This window comes from Haemaphysalis longicornis, unplaced genomic scaffold, assembly GCF_048455015.1.
Source record: "Haemaphysalis longicornis isolate Haplotype H1 unplaced genomic scaffold, Haemaphysalis longicornis Haplotype H1 scaffold_16, whole genome shotgun sequence".
Classification (NCBI taxonomy): domain Eukaryota; kingdom Metazoa; phylum Arthropoda; class Arachnida; order Ixodida; family Ixodidae; genus Haemaphysalis; species Haemaphysalis longicornis.
Window position 1 is genome coordinate 18,191,338 of NW_027526266.1, and position 18,177 is coordinate 18,209,514.

An 18,177-nucleotide genomic window follows, 5' to 3' on the forward strand; every position below is an offset into this window, starting at 1 on the left:
AGCTATGTAGTATGCACGGACGAAGCGAGGTCAATAGTAATGTGTATCTCGAGGTATTTATAAGCTCTGACGTATTCCAACGCAGCATCCCTCGGATAATTAGTGGGCAATAAACGGTCAATTCTAAATACGAGAAGAAAGATCTATTTGCTGGTGTTAAGATTAATAATATGTTTGCTCCACACAGAAATAGCGTTAACATCGGATCGATGGATTTCTAGGTCGTTGTCAATACATATTTCACGAAAAGGGCGCATTCATCGACGAACACGTCAATGCGAGAAGTAGCGCATAAGGGTATGTCATTAATGTACATAAGAAATGGCAGGGAAGCCAGAACAGATCCTCGTGTAACGCCGCAAGAGGTGTTCGTTCGTGGCGAGACGCTATCGCTAGCAGAAACACTGTGAACACAGAAAATGGTTAACAAGAGAACATTGACGCCGAAATAAAAGTTTTTATTCAAGAACAAGGTCATTTAGATGGTGAAGTAACAGCTAGTGGCATACTTTATCAAAAGCTTTTTGAAAAGTCTAAGAAAATTCCACCAGCTATAGATGAACAATCAACAATTGTGTTTCGTTGTTGCGTGAATGATACCTGTTGAGTTTCGCACGAATAAGTTTTTTTCAAAAACAATTATGGTCATTAGAAAAAAATGGCAAAGTTTCAAGAAAATATGCCGAGTTGAAGTATATTACATGTTCTAGTATTTTATGAGGTATGCTGGTTAGCGAGGGGGAACGGTAATTAGGAATGGAATGTGTGTTACCAATTTTAAAAAGTGCAGTCATGTTTAAAATCATAAATTCAAAGAGGGGACAGCCTTTATGAAGTGGCAATACAAATGTCTTTTTTAGTATCATACAACGATAAGAGCTTGTATTTTTCAAACATTTTGGACTGATGGTATCACATCCAAGAGGTGAGGAATATTCAAGCACTTCATTACACTTTGTAAAGCAAATTCGTCAATAATAAATGAGAGCGTGGGCGCTGGGGTGTCACGACGGCGTGTAGGGGGAATGGGGACATCATACGTTATTGAAAAATGTCTGGAAATAGCAATTAAAATTAGTTGTGAACCTTGGCTAGCCTTGCATGTAGCATGATCTTGTGCGCTTTTTCCTCCAAAATAACACCATACATTTCAAAAACTACTGTTAACATGACCGTAACCCTCGAGTCTGTTATCCTGATGTGAGCATAAAAGTCAAGCCGCCACAAGCTGCCCATGCAGTCTTCGACTACTCGGCTCATAGACTTCCTTAGTAAGTATAGAAGAGAGGAAACTGCGCCTTGGACTCTACTTCAGCATGTCGGGGAGGGGGGGGGGTGTTGTGGCATTATCGGAAGACCAGAGCTGATGCCTTGGAATGTCTATGTGATAACTAAGCGTCTTCTTGGGTTTGCTTTCTTCACTATGTAATTTTATCTACACAAGGTAGACGCTCCAGCCGAAATTGCTGAAGCTCGCTTCGCTTCTCTCACTTCCCTTGGAAACTTGAAATGCACTCAGTTAGTTCATACTAAGACAGCTGTGTTTCATTCTAAGCAAGTGGGAGGCCTTGTGCTCGCGAGTGGCCATCAGTATATAGTCGATGAGCTACAATCCCACGATGTAGGCACGTTAGTTTACGATAAAGAGTGTGCGCTTCATAGTTCATTTTTTCAGTAGAAGTACACATCTCAATAGCGCCCGGACATCTGGACTGAGCGGGTAATTTGCTGCTGCGAAAGTTGAAGCAGACGGTCTGTTAGGAAAACACTAAAGTCCAGTTATCGTCTTTTAGGGAAGGTGTTTTAGAAATCCCGAACAAGAACTCAGCAATACGAGGTGTTGATTTTCATAGGTATACCCGCACAAAACCTTTCTGAGCTTTCAACCAATTTACTAATTTAAAATTCTCACAAGAGTATTTTTTAACACGTCCCCGCAAAAAAATTACAATATTGTAAGGCTGCAAAATAGTAGCCATAACAAATCTGTCAGACTCTAAGTAAAAAGATAAGTATTTATTTTTTATGTCTTCACCTTTAAAACAGGTTGCCAGTTTTATCGTACAAGAATATACACGGTCCTTGCCGGTTTGGGGCTTTTTATTTAAATGTACTGCTAAAACGTGTTTCAATCCCAGCCATGCATGAAACTAAGTCGAGCGCACCTATAAAGGTGGACCAGGACTACACATAAGGGCTTGACATGAACTGCTTAGAACCTAGCGCCAGGGTCCTCTCTAGTGCATAGAGTTACAACCTCTATGACTCGCCTCTCTCAAACGTTCTCTCATTGCCCCCGTTTCGCGTAGCAGAGGGTAGATGACGCTATAAAAACGCAGTATTCCGCAGCGTTCGCCGCACGCCGGTTATTGATCTTATTGCCAGTGGTGACGGCGGGATATACAGTCCGTCTGGATTTGCCGGCTGCTTGAGCGACGATTCGTTCTGAGCATGTTTTAGCACAATTTACCACCCGTTTCGCGCCTAGTACGCACGGCTTGATGCGCTTGTTCTGCAGCATCTCCTCAGTAACCGTACCTGATGAACTGAAGTTGTCCAGCGGCAAAGCTACGTTAGGGATTGGTTAAAGAGCACATGAACACACAGAAATATCAGTATGTTTTAGGATATTTAAGGTAGCGATGAAAATTACGCCAGCATTTCTTATCATGTAGGCAAGCATTTCTTACGATGGAATATACGGTATTATCCCTCTTGGCTATTTCTTTGAATATATTATTTTTATACACAAGGTCAGGAGAACACGTTGATCAGCCATGCATGTACCATTATCCTCTTGAGGCATGCGCAAGGTTACAGGACCACACAGTGACAGTGAACATCGTGGAGTGAGGTAAGACATGGGTTAAAATAAAGATTGCGTTTGATATTTTTGGATCGAAAAATTGCGCTGGCAGCGCCTCTACATATTTATTACGAGACTCCAGCCGTCTAATTCATCTGCTCAACCCGAAATATGCGTCATTGTCGCACATCTATGGAGACCGCCGACGACCCTCCTGAACATTGTGCGAAAAGGAACTATGTATCACAAAACACACGGCCGGACAGCGGGAGAACAACAAAGGGGGTATTTCGCGCTACATCGATTCATATAAGGCACTATCAGGCTTAATATGTGGCTTATTATGCATTATGTGGTGTGGGATATGAATAGTATTAATTTTTGTTTGGCGTTTCCGAAATCTTTTCCCTACGATTGCACGCAAATGTGCTGGCTTGGGTTGGTATTTTTCAGCCGGTCTTGATTACGTCTACCTGAACGCTCCCTTATAGGAAATAGGCGATTTTCACGTTTGTGGCGGTAAGCGATTTTCTGCGGCGCTCATTGCGCCCGCACACGGTGATTCAGATTCCGCGCGCGTGTCGTGATTGCGCGCAGAGTTTGACATGTTTGAAGACCGATGTCGCGGCGAAAGGGAACAATCCGGTGGGGAGACCATAGAAGGGGACATCAGCGTACAAAAACACAACGACGAGAGGGGGTGATAAATAGAAATAAAACAAACTGAAAGCTGTGTGGCGAACGCCATGGGGACATAATCGGACCAGGCAAGTGACTTTTCTGAGCCACAATTCCCGCTAGTCTTCATCCTAATTCCGTTTCTTGCTGGGTCCATTTTCTGGGTTCATTTTCTACCAAGCACCCAAACCTGGGGAAAGAAAGAAAGGACGCCTGGACACAACCTGATCGTATGTGCCCTGCGCATTCGCATCCTTGCCCTTTCTTTTGCCGCACATCGCGCCAAGCCAGCTTCTACCTTGGCATATACATAAAGTGGAGAGCAACTCAGCCATGTTTATGGAATCTTAGCATTCACACCGCCCTTAACCAGGCATGTTTACTGGGCTAGTTATTTTTTTCTTTAGTAGCCTCATCACATACTTGACTTTTTCAGAAATTTACAAGGATTTAAATAGAATAAAGTACTGCAACATGCAGAAAGCCTACAAGCAAGCTGTAGAAATACCCGTCACGGCATTCATGGAGGGCTTCCAAGAGATCAGTGCGCATAATACACGAGATGAGCTAGTAGAACTTCGAAGAACGGCGCAGCTGCACACGGGCTCGTGAAGCGACACTGGCGGCGCAATCCTAAGGTTCCGGCACATCCCTTTTGCCTGTCAACAAGAGAGCTATTCCTCCCTAGACGACAGCATTCGCCTATAGAACCGTGTTTCGCTCATAATGCAATATTATACACCCAGATTATCCTCAAAATAGAACTGCAAGAGATTCTGCACTTAACCGGCAGTTGGGAGGGCCTCCCTTTCCTGTATTTGGATGCTGCGGACTATCGCGACCGATGGTCGGTGGCCGTAGCCTTCATCGACCAGCAAAAAACGCGGCGCCCTCAGACACAATCATGATGACTCACATCGTGATTGCCGAAGAAGCGGCTATTGTAAAATTGTGCTGTCACACTCGAAGACGGCCGCCAGAAACTTCATATGCGGAGGAAAGTATTGGCCAGAGGTTTCTTTGTGTCATACGCAGGCATGTTGGCCTTTTATGAACAGCACCGCACTCATCGTGACGGGGAATGAACGGGAGCAAAATGCCGGCGGATATTTCAGCAACCAGGCTGACTTCAACGAAGACATCGTTCCAACGTTCGCAAAGAGACAGAGAAAGGCTGGTCAGGTAAAGGGAGATTACGCACAGCTAGAAGCTCAGCAACCTAAAGTAGTGTTAACTATAGCCTTCACTGGACAAATGGGAGTCGGTTGCTTTGAAGCGAATATAATACATCTTCCCCAACTGCGTCCTCTACACCTTTATTTCCCAGATCCTTATTAAGGCATAGAGAAGTGGTGCGGGGATAAAGCCACACTGAAGCATATATGAGAATGCGGACAAAAACCTGACCTAAATAATAAATCGTTATACCTCAAGACTAAACCACCACGGGAGGCCGCCTAGCTCAGCTCTCACCCTGACTCACAACAACAATCGTCCATCTCGCACAAACTGCCCATTCAGCCAACGGGCTCACGGCCGCCATCGAACGGGGAAGGCCAGCTGACTGCCTCCCTCTGGTCTGTTTGCGTCTACCAATGTGGCCTCAATTGTAGTTATGTCTCTTTTTCTCTGTCTTTCTCTCTCTCTCTCTCTCTCTCTCTCTCTCTCTTCCTCTTTTGATCGCTGTCAGGCTGTGGTAGTGGTGTAGGAAAGAAGCCACGAGGCCATAGCCAGCCGTTCAGAGGTTGCTCGTACAAACTAGTTGTTTTGTACCCTGTGAGTATTTGACTGGAAAAATCGAGGAGATACCCCGCCCTCATCACCCATAGTCACGTTTCAACAACTAGAGGCTTAATCTTTTATTCAGTCGCGTACCGTTCAGGAACTCACTAAATTACGCTTTATTTACATGAAATGGTGTTGGATGGGAATTTTGGCCCGCAGTAGTCTCGCTGTTTGCTAAGGTTTTGCCGCCGAGAGGATACGGGAGTCAACTCTGGCGAGAAAACGAGAAAAACGACTCGACAGAGCACCGGTGGTGGAAGGACGAGATAGGGGGTGGGGGTGCCATCTGATGCGTGGCTTTCGCCGACAGCAGCAAAAAAAATGACACTGAGCACTCAATCTTAGAACAAAAAGGAGAGGCTTATAATCCCACAAGCGAGTAACTGCACAGGTATAAGAATATGGACATTGACCCGAAGTAACAAGAAAATAAAACAAAAGCGAAAGCTTTGACCGTCGCAAAACGGACAAACTAGCAGCGTAAACAATGGACGTTAGGAGGAGAGGACGCAACTAATACCTAAAAGATAAACAGTTCAATGCATGTGTATGACATCAAGGTCCCACGATTTTCAAAGACCGCTCTGAATCATGTACCGTGGACCACAGCTGAAGTGGCTACCTAAGAAGCATTGATTCGGTGTATGCCAGGCCGTCCGATGAAGAACGCGGAGATACAAGAACCCGGGAGCATGTCAGAGTATTTAAATACGCGAGTGGCCAATGAAGGTGCACGCACAGACAAAAGCCACCGTGGCATCACGATATTCCAACGATTCTGCTTTATTTCTACACGGGCTCCCCTTTTAAACCAGCTCTTACCCGGTGAAAGAAAAAGGCCCAAATGACCTGATGTACTGGGACAGAGAATTTCATTTCTTTCGATCTTTACAAAGGTTTGGCACAGCTTGACGCTGGTAGTTACGCGTGGCTTGCGGGCCGATCTAGAATGTTCGCGCGCTTGCGAGCTGGTGGCAGTTTATTTTGTTATTTACTTTGCGCGCTGACGCACGTGAACGTGCTTCGTCTCATGCTGGGCCGGTTTCCCAGCGAGGAGTCACAGACGCCCGGTTCTAGGATGTTCTCAAAGATTCTTAGAGGGACTAGAAAAACAATGCCCTCAATCTAGCATCTGTACCGCCTTAATAAAACGGTTTAGAACAATTGTTAGGGGTGGTATAATAATACAACGACGTTCAAAATCATCAGACGTTATACACGAGGATTTGTGACAAGTAGGCAATCCCCGAATACTCCCGATTGCACCGCTCTTTTGGTAACATTGTGATTGCGAGAAAAATATATTGGCCCAAACTATGCTTGTGTTTTACTTGCTATTGTATTTTTCACAGACGCTGTTCGCGCCTGACCCTGTTATCTATGATGGAAGCAAAGCACAAGTTGCCTGCTATTTCTTTTGTATACCGCACATGCAATGTTGTTTGTTAGGGAGAGTTGTGTGCATTGTAAATAATGTTCTTCTGTGTTCTCATTGTAATTCGGTGGTTCCAAAAATTAGAATACAAAAAATAAATGCCCGCAGAGCAAACGCCACGGCATTCCATTCATGCGACGGTCGCCTTTGCACGTATTGATTGATAGCAGGGATTAACGCGCCGACGCAAAGCGGGCGATAAAGCGCGCTGTAGTGGAGATCTCCGGATCAATTTTTACCACCTGGGGATCTTTAACATGCACTGAGATCTTCTACACGCAGGCATTTATGCGTTCCACCTCCATCAGAAAAGCAGCCACCGCGGCCTGGAATTGAACCCACGTCCTCGTGCTGAGCAGCACAACGCCTTATCCACTGAGCCACCGCGGCTGTTAGCCTATGCACGTACGTTTGTGCTTATACTTCACCGCTTGCGTAATATTGAGTTCCTAGCGGAGAAAACGTTTGCTTCAATAAACATTTGTAACTTAAAAAAAACTGTCTCAGCCTTGGCTACGTGACAATATGAACAGTGAAGTACTCAACAAAGGTGCGAGAATTAGTCGATTACGTTATCTTAAATAGTAAACGCCCTTGATGGTAAGTCATGTGGTAATCTTACTATAAAAACCTACTGCTTATAAAATGAAGTTTTCAATCCTGCACTCAAAGTATATTTACTTACCGTTTCATTACAGTAAAAGTCTCCGATTATTCCTTCAGACGGAGCAGCCTGGTGAACACTGAAAAAAATGTAGCACTTATTATTTAAGGCTGGCGCTCAACATATTCTGGTTAAAATCTTTAGAGCTTCGACCATTTTATTTGGCACAGAAATAATTTCGGTAGTAGAGAGAAGGAAGTTACGAGAATTATTGTGTGTACAAGCGCCATAGTCTCTGTCTTTAGCGTTTGAGACACTTTTGCCAGCGTTTGAATAGCACAGGGTGGTTAGAGAAGGACAGTTTTTTTAGTTTTCTCACTGAAAAGTGCATCTTGAAGACACAATTAGCATGCAGACATGTTTCCTGTAGACATGGTACGTACACGTCGAATTATTTTTTGAATACATTGAATTTCTCCAAAAATATCAGTTGAAACATTCTTATAAGGTAATCAGATGAGAAGGGGATGCAAGAAAAGGTGAAACACAAATTACAACCCATCTACAAACAGCATTTGCTTGTGCGTGACGATTGACCTTACACAGATCTTTGAATCATGATAGTTTATTATGCACCGGTGTTATCTACTATACACTTTTCTATTAGTACGCGTTACGTTCTAGTGCGAAGCATCCGAAAACGAGTGTGCCCATTTTTTAGCACCGTGAATACAGAAGACGATGACTACAGGAGGCGCCGACAACGCGAGCCCCTGAGGTGATTAGCCCCTAAAACAATGAAATTTTTTTTTGAGTAGATCAATGATTCCAGCCTTCCTTCTAATTCCTGCAACTGCAACAGCACTCGGCCCTCCATCTGTGATCATTGGCTAGAAAAAATAAAAGGTGTACAAGTGAACGCTTCAGGTCCTGTACGTGTATGTTAGATACATGTAATAAGTCCTACTTGCGTAATGTGAGCGAGCTAGTAAGAAGGTAAAGCCGCACCTCGATGCGAAAAGCTGATATGTCGGCTTACAAGGAGAGGAAGAAAACAAAAGAAATGACAAATTATCGCCCCTGGCTAGTGCATTACCCTTAAGAAGCAAATAAATAAATTAAACTGAACAATACACCTTTAGAAAGACAATGAGGACTGGCTAAAGGTAGTTGAGGACTGCTTAATATCAGTACTGCGATCCCGAGTGCTTAGTGGCTGGTGTGTCTTTTTGGGTTCCGGTAATGCCAAAGTCACAAGAGGCAAATATCTCTTACATAAATATTATCTTCATAATGAATATTCTGGTCTCCGGTGGTTTGGATTCTAGCTGCAGTGGGCGGCTGCCTCCTTGATCACAATGTGGGATTTTTATTTTAATGGAATACTGTCACGGATACGATAATGCTAACACTACAAGAATGCATGCTGATGCACGAATTTGTGCTCAATGAAAGTCAGAGCATCTGAACTTAGCAAAGCTCTAGCATAAATAAAAATCACGCAGTACGCAGGGTTATCGTCTCGATCGTTTTCGAAAGAATTCATTCTCAAAACTTGTTATTTCACCACGGTGTCAACGTAAATGGGGAAGCATGATCGTGCATTGGCTAATGAACCACTCAAAAAATGGCGAAACAAGTGGAAAGTGCTTGGATGAAGCACACGGAGCAAATGGAAATATATTTCTGATATCGGTTTTGAAGTAACGCGCAAGACAGGCATAACAGCACCCTCCAGCTCCTCCAACTTCCAGACGTCAGGCAAACACTTCATATTTTTAGCTACACGTAGGCTTTTGTAGAGCTTAGTGGCTTGTGCAGAACATGCCGCTTGCTCACACGCGGAACTCCAAAAATGCTGCATAGCGTGGAGCCAGGCCAAGACAAGACAAATTTAAAAAAAGAAATAAAGTCGCTTTCCGCTTTCCTAACTACAGGATTCCCAGTTCAGGCGACAGTGTAACAGCTGCACTTACATAAAATATACAGCAGCCATTGGAAAAACCATTGTGTGTAGGAAACTGGAAATGCTCATTGGTGCACTGAGTACGGCGGTCAGCTGGAAACAGTGTCAAGTGTCATAACATGCGAATTGTAGCATTTATATAGTTTGTCATTGTGCCATAAATTTGTCAATGTGCCCATAAATGTGTTTTTAAAAACGCTTTGAACTTTATTTTAGGTTCAATTAGCCTCTTCTTGGGAATTAGGGGTCAGTAATTTACTGACGTTTTTAAGTTAATGGCGAAAGTTTCACAGGGCATGCTCTTTCTTGGAAAACGGGTACGGGTTTTATTCTGTTCGGCAGCGGTGCACGAAGAGCTCGTCTAAACCCAACGTTGAATTTTTTTGAGATGACCATACTTCTGTAGAAACTATTGCTTTACTTATGTGCACTGCTGCCGAACACAGCAAACGTACTCTTTCGGGTTGTTGACGTTGCTGTTCTTGTTAAACGTGGTTGACTGCACGAAACGTGACCATGGATAAAGACGTCAATGGATTGACGAAGCAACTAGATGAATTCCGGAGGGAGCTACGCGCAGAAATGCGCTCTCTTAGGGAGAGCGGAAATGTTTGCTCCGAGACAAGTGGTATCACCCTGGAGATCCAGAAAAAACTTCAAGGAAGTGAAGTGGGACGTGAAAAAAATTGATTGTCAAAAACGTTAAACTTGAGTGAGAAATCCAAAGACTACAGACTAGAGTGGACGAGTTGGAACAGTATAAAGGACTAGACAATCTTGAAATCAAATGTCTGCCCAATGACTGCGATCACCTGGAGGCTGTAAGGAAATAGGCAAAAAGCTGAATGAGGTCACTGACAAGTCAGATATTGTCATTTGCCATGAGATTGATACCCCGAACTCGAAAGTCATAAATGTGCTTATACGGTTCACGCGCCGCTCAAAGCCGAACGAGATTCTTGCAAAATCACGAAAAGTGCGACTGAGCACGCAATTGCAAGAATTTCATGGTGCTTCAAAGCCTGTGTTTGTTAATGAACACCTCACTCAAAAAAACAAACTACTGTTGGGCGCAGCTACCGCACGCAAGAAGGTCGTTGAGTGGAAATTCGTCTGAAGCAGTAATGGAAAAATTCTTGCACGCAGAGCGGATTAAATGCCAATCATTTAAATCCCATCGCACATTGACGTAGATCGAATGACACCTTCAACCTAAGTTTAGCACCTGGCGTCAAAGATCACTCTTTTTTCCATGGCAGTTACAACGAGCTATAATCACATAAATTCTAATGACGTAAAAGTGTACCCAGGCTCTCAGTTTCTGTCTTGCACAGGTGGGAAATGCTCCCACATAAATGCTCGGTCAATGTGCAATATATTTGACTAGTTTACTGCGTTAATCAATAACTTCTCTTTAGATTTTGACGTGCTCATGATATTAGAAACTTGGTACGTAGACGACAATGTTTTTCAGGTGCCCATCTATGAAATATTTTTGTTAACCGTGAAGGCCAGTGTAGAGGGGGAGGTGTGTCCTTAGTTGCTCATTCTGCTATCAAGTGCGAGCCACTTTCGCCTTTTACGTTCACATCTCATCACTGCGAAGTGTTACCTGCACTTAGAAGCAGCACTATATATTCAATAATATATCGCCCTCCTAATGTTGATGAATGCGCTTGCGTGGTTAAACCGTTTTCTTCAGTACGTCAACGACAACAAATACACGTTTATCTGTGGCAGTGACTTCAATATTTACATGTCGTACATCACCCCCCTAAGTATAGTTTCGACACCATCCTTCTTGCAAATTCATGCTTTAATACAATTACAGCACCGACTCGCATTATATAGCGCACTCTGCTAAATTTGTGACCTTTTCATTACTAATTTTGAGCCGTCACTTGTGAAGTCCGGTGTTGTTTGCTGTGACCTGAGTGATCAATAAGGTATTTTTACATCACTACTGAAACTCAGTAAGAAACGATCTGGAGATCATGAATGCTACTACCAATAATAACGCAAGGCCATTTGACCAACACAGCTAGAAAACGAGGAAACACATTGACTTTAACAGTTAGTATGTCGGCTTACAAGGAATAATGAGTAAATGAAAGTAACGACAAAAATAATATTGCTCCTTCGGTAGTGCCGTAACCTTCAAGCAAAAGAAGAAATAAATCAAATTGAAGAGCAAGCATTCTGAAATACAATTAGGACTGCCTAATTGGGGTGTAATAGGCTGTACACGGTAATTTGAGCTCTTCGATCCCACATCTTTAATGTCTGGTATGTGGTGCAACGTCTTCATCAAGAGAGTGGCATATATCTTACACACAACTTGTGCTTCCTAACGATTGGTGTTTGGCCGTTTAGCCGCAGATGGCGGCTGCCAACTTGCTTTCAGAGCGGCATTTTTATGTTTTATGGAATATCCTCATGGTTCAGAGAATGCACCTCGAATACATCGTCCACACGCGTGAAGTTGTGCGCACACAGAAGTGGCAACATCTGAGTTCAGAAGAACTGTAAAATAATTAAAAAGCACCGAGTATGCAAGTATATAAGCTCTGTCGTGTTGAAACCAATACGTTCTCACAACTTGCGAATTCACACTAGCATGTGGGCGCATTTTTTTGCTTAGGGCGGAAACGATGGCGAAAACAGACATGAAGCATTGCGGTGAAGCAAATTGATTAAGTGGAAATATACTCGTTATATTGGGAAGTAACGCCCAATGCCGACCTCTCCAGCATCTGGATTCTCCAATTCAGGTATGAGGCGAAATCTCCATGTTTGCAGCTACCATTACGGCTTCCCTAGCGCTTAGTGGCTGGTGCAATACGTGCGTTCTGCTCATGCGGGAAACTTCATAAGTAGTGCATAGTTTGCAAGCACAGCAATAGCAAAAAAAGAAACAAAACTTCAGCACCTGCCCCTTTCTGGACTGCCTACTTCCCAGTTCATGCGAAGGTATAACAACGGTACTTACACAAAGTATACTGCAACCATTACAACAAACATCAGGCGAAACGTGCTGGAAAAGCTCATTGCTGCAGCAAAGATGGGTATCAGCCAGAATTAGTATCTAACATCATCAGATGCGACTTCTAGCACTTATATAGTCTGCCTTACTAGCGTCAAAATAGGGCAAGGTGCACATAGTGTTGTTTAAAAAACCATGTGATATTCATGTCGGTTTTATGTAGCATTGACCTTTGGATCAGGGGTTAGGGATTTACTGGCGGTTATACCCCCTTAAACGCTGATTCATTTCTTTACAAAGGAAAATGTTTTTTTGTGTGTTTGCATTATTATTTCGAGCCTATCAGCTTAAAAATGAAAGGTTGAGCTGGTGATGCATGCAATTAGAGATTTACAAGCGTGGCATCTCATTATGTCACCATGCAATTAAAAAGTACATTTAAAGCAGGAAGAATTTTTTGCCTGTTCTTGTAAATTTTAGAAAGCAGTAAGCCCCCAGACAAATAATAAGGATGGTATTGCAAGGATATCCCGATTTAGAGCCATGTCAGCACATTAGAAATTCGGTTACTGGGGTCACGCTGACGTCAGTTTGGCCTTCGCGACAATGCTTTCCTTTTCATAGCGTTCAGCTATACCAAAAAACAAACAATGGCGATATCTATTGAAAGATGCATTCTCAAAGAACTATTTCCCAGAAATCAAGCAGCTTTGGTTTAGTCCTCAAATTGCTGTAAATATCTCTGGTTCATCTCCTAAATAACGGGAGCCAGGGCCGAAAGGTTGTTTTCTCCTACATTTTGAAATAGAAAGTGTTTTTTAAAAGTTAGGTACGTTCTTTACTGATTCGATGACCTATATACTCTTTATCTCTAATATGCATTCCGTTAATTTTTATTACACAACCTCTCCCTGCATCCTCAGAACAGATGGGTTTAGGTTATTTTGTGTTAATCGTTTTTTTTTTCAGGGCTAGCAGGAATGTGTTGTTACGAAGCTATAGAACGATTATTATTGTGTAATTAATGTCGTATAACAGCTTCGTGAACAGTATATTTGCGATGTTTCAATGCACAGGCGGGCACAATAGATCCCTTATTCACTTTTAATGTATTATAAATACCGGCCACTTTTGGCACCAAGCCTACATTCGTGTCTGATGTAAAAAATAGTGTATTTAGGTGACCAATGGGAACTTAGTAAACACTGGCTTTGTTTGACTGAACAATCACCCAAAGCCACCAGTCCCTTTATTACTTCAATGCACGATCCGGATTTTTATTAGGAATAACTGTGTAGTTTGATCTCGTAGTGGCTCATTTAGCTCGGTCAGCTCGCAACCAATGCTCTCAATATAGTTTTTTCTTTTTTAAAGTTGCAGTCTCGTGGATCATAACTGCTCCAAGGTTGTTTTCCAGGCTAGTAAAAGTCTTCTGCCGTGTTTAGTACGGCAAGTTTCTAACTTTCTTCTGTTACAGGTGCTCTCTCGGGAATTCTTTTCTTCTCGTCTCATGCCATCAAATTCTGAGTCATGACTGATGCGCTTTGTTGAACTTCCTTTTACTATGGCTGCAAATAATACCGAAGCTGTAACAGAGGCCTCCAAAGCGCTCAGCGAAAATGCCCGAAGATAATGAAGGGGGTGGTTAAAGTGAGTTTGTTAGCAAGGCTTCCCTTCTTGCGCGAAATTCAAGCGAATTTGTCTGCAAACAGAAAAGGCGCCTTTAGCAACGTTTCAGCTGAGGCCACTGGCATTGTAGCATCGAAACTTTATGAATGCCAGATATCATAACTGCAGGAGAAAGTTTGACAACATCAGCTAGGAGGTGCTCATTGTATGTGAGTTGCCGAAGAAAGTGAATGTTGCTACGTGGTTTATTATACTATCAAAGTAAGCACCAGTACGTGTGAACATTGACAGAAAAGATGATGATTAGTGTACAAAAGCTGTCCAAATAAGAGATATTAGACCACGTTCACTAGTGAATTCCTGGAAATTAGAGGCACCAAATGCAAGCTGCAAATCTTCCGACTGAATAGAAATGTTGAAATCGATCGTAACTAAAATTCGGTACGGACATCCCCGTTGTGAAGGGGTAAGAACCCGCTGAAATTTTATTAACAAGTATTTATTAATTCCTCCATAGTGCACATACCACAGAATTCCAGCGTATCTTAAAGCACAACAGAAGACGTTTGAATTGAATCATCAGTTATAACTTGGATATTTTTTGTTTTGCTGGGCTGTAAATGACACAATACTGTACACCGAAGCACTGCATGTGATATCTTTTCCCAGTGAACAAGAAACAAAGATTATTCAAAGATTCATAGCCTACACTTGAGCGAACGAGTGCCCGCCAAACTCTTAGAATAAACCCCTCACGGGGCACCTTGAGCACTCCTGGTGACGGTACTGGCGATACCGCGGAACCCGAGCCCCCATACTCACGCTGTTACTACCGTGGCAAGGAGCTTTAAGGTGAACGGTAGAAACCTCAAACGGTGGCCGTCGGAGCCCAGGTCAAGCTCCGGCGGATGGGCTCCCTGTCTGTTTACCAGGCAGGGAGCTCCGGGACGAAGAAAGTACCCCGTCCCCTGCTTCTATACTATGATATATGGCATTTTCTAACCCCCCCCCCAAACGGGATCGGTCCCGGAAAAGGGGCCGCACCGAAGTATCCTTTCCTCTTTTATCTTCCATCTCTATTCCAAAGCCGGATAATTTCTCGCGCTTTTTGGAAATGGAATCCCTGGATAAATCAAAACCCATCACTACCCAGTCTCTCTTTCTCATTTCCAAATTTCTTGAAAGCCGTGTAGGCAAATCGCACAAGCCTAAAAAGCTCACAACTGGAGAAGTCCTAATTGATGTCCAAAACTAACAGCAATCCTGTAACCTCTTGAAGCAAACGCGCATGGTCGATGTTGACATGAAACTTCCGGCCCATCGCAGCCTCAATAGCTGCCAGGGCGTGATCTCTGATAGAGATCTAATAAATGAGACTGAAGCAGATCTGCTCGACGGCCTTCGCAAACAGGGCATGAAAGCAGCGCGGGGAATCACGATACGCCGAAACGACCAAATAATAGCTACTAAACATATAATCTTGACGTTTGACCGCTCAACACTTCCTGAGTCGGTCAACGCAGGCTTGATGAGATGTCCGGTCCGACCCTACGTGCCAAACCCAAGCTGCTGCATCAAGTATCAGCGGTTTGTGCATGGCACAACCTCTAGCCGTGGTAAACCGACGTGCGCAAAATGTGCAGCACCCGATCACCTAACCGACAAATGCGAATCCGAGAGCTCCACCGGTGTGAACTGCGAGGGACCGCACGCTGCCTATTCTAGGAGCTGTGAAAAATTCAAACAAGAAAAACAGATCATTGCCTTGAAAGTAAATGAGAACATCACCTTTCCAGAGGCGCGGAAGAGGTTCGCCTCCATCCCCCTTGGGAGGTATGCCGACGCTGCTCGCCGGGAGGCGGAGCGGCATCTGGTCTCGGCGGGGACACAGTACCGCGAGTTGGACCTGTTCCTGTTCCCACCCCCGCCCCCCATCCGGTTGCCTGCGGTGGCCGAAACCACCACCACACCACCTGCTCAATCAGCAGTGGCTGTGGTGGCAACCACGTCCGTTGGGGATGCTGCTGCATCCACTGGTTCCTCTCCACCGGCCCGAAGCACACGCGAGGGCACGGTGTAAATAGAGACAGAGGAAAGCGCAGTAGTTACGACTCCCGCCGCACCGCCTGTACGACCGGGGGCGCTCCTGACGCCCTCGGCGGTCGCGGCTCAAACGAAGGGCACCAGAAAGGGTGCCAAGTCCGGGGTGTCTGGTACGTCGGGTACCCCTTCGAAATCTGATGATGAGATGGATGTGGAACCTTTCCTATCTACTTTGCACAGCAAGGAGTGGGTCCCTCTATCTAAATCTCCAGAGGCGGTGAAAATCCCTCCCCCCCCCCCAAGAGTGCATGCTCCGAAAGACCTTACGTAAACATTCACACTCCAGTAGCTCTAGTACATCATAATGGGAAGAGAAAACATAGTTCAATGGAACTACAGAGGCCTTCTGAATAATGACGACATGCATGAAATTCTGCATGCCAATCATTCAAGTTTAATGTGTGTCGAGGAAACACGTCTGAATTCCAAGCACACAAATTTCTTGAATAGTTACCTGGTATACAAAAAGGACAGGGTTGGCTGCACGCACTCATCTGGCGGTGTGGCCATAATCACCCGCAAATCCTTAGCATGCCATCCTGTCACCTTGAACACCATCCTTGAGGCTGTAGCCATCCGCGCAATAATATTTAATAGGTTAATAACGGTATGCTTCATTTAGATTCCTCCTGGTCTTGTACTTTCTAGCACTGACTTTGTGCCGCTGGTCGACGAACTGCCGGAACCATACATCCTAACAGGCTATCTTAATGCACACAATTCTTTTTGGGGCTCTTTACGCACGGATGAACGAGGTCGCCTGATAGAGAAGTTTTTTAACATCCTCTGCAGCATGCCTTTTCAACAAGAAACAGCCTACATACCATAACATAGGACACACCACATACTCATATCTTGATTTGGGCATTGGCTCCGCAGTTCTCTTTCCTTGTCCTGAGTGGGGCGTGGGTAAGGGGAAATGTGGTAGCAACCACTTCCCCATACAACTACATATATAGATAAAGACCCATGCAGTCCATCTTCCCAAAACAGGTTCAATGAAGCAAGAGCTAACTGGAACACATTTAAAGAGACATCCAAGTACACTACATATCCATAGGACACCTAAACATTGAAGAAGCTACCCAACTCGTCACGGCACACATCCTCGATGCCGCCCAAAAGTCTATTCCCCACGCTTCTGGTGCTCCGCGCAACCAGATGAGGCGGAGGTGGAATGAGGACTGTAGGCGGGCGCGAGAGGCCCAGAACAAGGCATGGAGGTATCCTTCATCGGTACCCCACGTCGGGTAACCTCAGTTTGTTCCCACGGGCCAAGGCGTTAGGAAAACGTGTGCGCTATGAGGCAAAACGAGAGAGTTTGCACACCTTCTTTACATCCATAAACTCTTATACAGACGCACACAAAGTCTGGACCCGAATACAAAAAGTAAAAAGACAACAGACACACAGCCTGCCCCTTGGTAGTACATCAGGGAACATACTGGAAGACCAGGCTTCTTCAAAACATCTTCATCAAAAAGCACTTACAAGACAACGACAAATAAAAACCTCTTACAACTCTGAATTCACTCTGTATGAGTTGAGGGCTGGCCTGAGTGCGTGCAAACCTTCAGCTCCACGCGCAGATAGGATTACATAGACCATGATACAGCTCTTGCACCCAGGCACTCTTGAAACACTCTTACACCTATACAGTAAAATATGGGTTTCGTGGCACATTCCATGCTCTTGGAGGGAGGCCATAGTAGTGGCTTTCCTAAAGGAAGGGAAGGACCCTTCCTCCCCCACCAGTTATCATCCCAATGCCCTGACAAGCTGCCTGTGTAAGCACTTTGAGAAGATGATAAAAAAGAGACTTGTGTACTTCTTAGAGTACAACGGTCTTCTCGAGAGCTGCCAGGCAGGCTTTAGGGCGGGGCGATCTAACAAAGATCAACTCGTTACATTAGAGTCGTATAAAAAGGATGCTTTCCTCCACAAGCAGTACTGTATGACAGTATTTTTCGATCTTGAAAAGGCGCATGACACTGCTTGGCGGTACCGCATCCTCAGCGATTTGAAGCCCTTTGGAGTGTTGGGTAACATGATGAACACGCTTGCCAGTTACCTGTCTGAAAGAATATTTCACGTGCGAGTTGGTACTGCACTCTCTAGGGTTCGTGTGCAGGAAAACGGCATGCAGCAAGGTGGAGTTTTGAGTTGCACTTTTTATTGTAAAAATGAA

At 44.3% G+C, this 18,177-nt stretch overlaps 1 long non-coding RNA gene across 1 annotated transcript; it reads right to left on the reverse strand.

The window, feature by feature from the left end:
• Positions 1 to 3,536: 3,536 nt before the first annotated feature.
• LOC144166134 (uncharacterized) lies at positions 3,537 to 12,350 on the reverse strand. Its single transcript, XR_013321595.1, has 3 exons — positions 12,264 to 12,350; positions 7,390 to 7,447; positions 3,537 to 3,674 (listed from the first exon to the last, which is right to left on the reverse strand). It is a non-coding gene; the product is annotated as an uncharacterized LOC144166134 (long non-coding RNA).
• Between the last annotated feature and the right edge of the window lie 5,827 nt (positions 12,351 to 18,177).